Genomic DNA, 3,254 nt, shown 5'->3' with positions numbered 1-3,254 from the left:
CACACACACACACACACACACAAGAACACACAGACACACACACAAAACAACAACAGCAAAACAGCAACAACAACAATACAGTAGCGTTATTAAGGTGTTTGAATACATTAAGTAAAACGTCCAATGACTAATCATTTTGTCCCGATCTGAGGAAAAAAGAGAAGCTTAAGCGCTTGAACTTCAATGATTTTTTTAGGTTCCCCTTTCTTCCAAATATAATACTGAACACACCACAGCAAACAACATTTTAGATGTCGCCTCATTGATTAAATTCCGAATAGGCAAGCCAACTGCCCCAGCCGTAAAGTTAAGCGATAACCATACCCAAGATCGAAGGAATGGAAACTCAAAAGAATGGGATCTTCATAAAGCAAAATATATATTTAAAAAAAATGAAAAAGTGACCAGCCAAAGCAGATTTTCTTCCTTCAGCGCTAAAGTCCCCTCGATCACGCGGATGTATCGATCTCAAATCGACGACCAAACCCCAATGTTATGGCGTTGCTAAGGTGGCACAGGCGATGAAAATTATGACCTTTCTCCCGGGTCTGACTCTGCCAATAAATTATTTGGTTTAATAGAACAACACACACCCCACAAAGACTTTGGGATCGGGTGTGAAAAGTTTCACTTATGTCTCTGCTTCCGTTCTTTACATTAGCGTTAACAGAACCGGATCTGCCTGAATGACGTGTTAACGTAGAAGAATGATGTTGCCAGAAGGCTCTTGAGGGCCGTTCATTCGAATTTATAGCCAGCTAGAAACAGATTAATTTGCATCCCTTCAAAAAGACTTTTTTCCCCCATCTTCTTTAATGGGGCTCTTTTTATCTTAGAGGAAACCATTAACTCACTTGAAATTATGCCGAACAACGTTAAGGATAACTGGTAAAAATTTATGACATGAGGGTTTTTAATTTAAAAAATGTGGATTGCTTGAGGTTTATGGATCGCCATCCACTTGACTGAGATGAAGTGCTGAGTTGAAAGTCGGACTTTAACCTATTCGGTACCGTACTGTTGTCTTCATTTCAGTCGGAAGCCTCTCTTTCTACTATTTCTGAATTGAGAATGGCAGTGCTTTAGCATCTTAAAGGTCCACATTTGCCCTTTGGCCCATGTGCTCATGTGTCATTGCATTCTCTTGAACAACCGCCCCTCTTCCCAACCCTCATACCATGACCCACTCACCCATCCATCCCTACACACACATACACAACACACACACACACACACACACACACACACACACACACACACACACACACATGAACACACTCAAATAAAAGCAACAATCACCAAACCAAATTAATTAATCTTTCTACAGAGCAAGGTAAGAAAACGAAAAAAAGTTGGAAGCAGATTGAGGCTTTTGCAGCGCTATCGACATTATTCAGACACTGTATGTGAAACATAAGAAACAGACAGGAGAGGATGAAGGGTGAAGAGAGGATAAAAATTAATGACCAAGAAATGGAACGAATGAGGAAGAAAGAGAAGGAAGGCGAATATCTGGTGAACAACGGACATGAAGTCTTCCACTCAGAATAAGTAAAGGTGAGCGTGTAACAGTGGTGATGATGATGATGATGATGATGATGATGATGATGATGATGATGATGATGATGATGATGATGATGATGATGATGATGATGATGATGACAGTAACTATGGAACGTATTTTTTAGTTTCCATAGTGTTCTTTATGTTTTTCATCACGTTCCTGATGAAGCCAAAACATATATATCTATAATGTTATGGATATTAAAATACTCAGGCCTTCACTATTTTTTAATCATAAAAAATCAGACTGCCTACAACAACAACAACAACAACAACAACAACAACAACAACAACGACAACGATGACGAGGATGCTGCTGCTGCTGTTTCTGGTGCTGCTGCTGCTGCTGCTGCTGCACCTGAAGATGATGATGGTGATGATGACGTAATGCACAGGTAACCTACTTGGAGTCTCTGGGTTTTGTATGCTGGTCATTGAGCCCTGCATTTTGATGATTAGTTTTGCTTGGCGGTCCATCTCCCTGGAGAAGAGATCAAATATTGTTATTATATCGGAAGAAAATAATGCTCGAAAGCAATTGAAAAAAAGGAAAGAAAGGAATTGATGATATTATATTTAGGGAACCTATAACCAGAGAGTTTTACAGTCATCTGGTATAACTCGACCGAAATACATATATATCGTTAATTAAGTAAAATCAAATCTAAGTTACATTCTTACTGTCAAGGGACTGAAACTGCTAATCAAGTGATTGGAATTCTTGTTTGAAACAACTTTGAAGCTGGATTTCCATTTCCGGCATTTGCACTTGCATGATTATTAAATTTCCATTTTAAGGTGTTGCGTGACTTGTCTTGGTGCAACCTACGGGATTAAGTTATAGTTATCATATTGCCTTTCTTTTGTGCCCTTGCCCAGTTGGAAATGTCCTCATTGTGTGGGTCTGGGGCTATGCTTGCAGAGCGCAAACGATTTTGGTCACGTAAAAGTGAGTTGTGTGCGCTACGGACCAGGTTAACCAAGCAAAAGGGGGGAAAATAGCTAGGCACTGGGATCATGTGCACAGTATACGAATAATATAATAATATTTAATAAAATATTTGTGTAAGTGTTTGACGGTGCTCGCAACTGCATAAGGTCATATGAGCGCGCGGTGCTCGCAACTGCATAAGGTCATATGAGCGCGCGGGATACACTTAGCATTTTCAGTTGGTAGGAAATTTTGAATTTTGCCCGGGTGGCAGCCGAATTCTACTTTTATAGATTTTTAACCACCAAGGGATCTTTAACGTGCCCAAATAGCACACAGCACCTCCGAGATTTTAAGCCCATATCGGAGAAGGGTGGGATTAGATCTTTCCAACCATAGGATCAGGGGTGTTGCTGAAAGACAGTAGTGAGAAGGAGCCATGGGGTAGCAGTAGAAAGGCTGCTTTAGACTACGGGAACACTCCCCCTGTCCCCACCCCCCCCTCCCCGAATATATTGACGAATACACAAAAATGGCCCCTCGGGAATGAACATAAGACAAAAGAGAAAGACCATAGAGATAAGAGAGGAATGATTTTTTAAAAATCTGTCAGTGGACCATTTAGCCACTCGAGCGACTGCTCAAGACAATTGGAGCGGAGCAATACATTTTATTACATGAATGTATTTGAAGGAGCACCGACGGAAAATGCTTTTGAGAGAAAGAAAGAGAAAGAGAGAGAGAGAGAGAGAGAGAGAGA

General features: G+C 40.5%; 1 long non-coding RNA gene across 1 annotated transcript in view; it reads right to left on the bottom strand.

Annotated features, from left to right (window-relative positions):
• Window positions 1-1,966: 1,966 nt before the first annotated feature.
• Window positions 1,967-3,254, bottom strand: part of LOC101862842 — a 7,729-nt gene continuing 6,441 nt past the window's right edge. The window contains exon 3 of the long non-coding RNA XR_221117.3: window positions 1,967-2,044. This is a non-coding gene — a long non-coding RNA (uncharacterized LOC101862842). The remainder of the gene's footprint in view (window positions 2,045-3,254) is intronic.

The sequence above is a fragment of the Aplysia californica genome, unplaced genomic scaffold (assembly GCF_000002075.1).
Source record: "Aplysia californica isolate F4 #8 unplaced genomic scaffold, AplCal3.0 scaffold01011, whole genome shotgun sequence".
In the NCBI taxonomy this organism is placed as follows: domain Eukaryota; kingdom Metazoa; phylum Mollusca; class Gastropoda; order Aplysiida; family Aplysiidae; genus Aplysia; species Aplysia californica.
The sequence above is the reverse complement of the archived record's forward strand: the minus strand, read 5'-3'. Positions and strand labels throughout refer to the sequence as shown.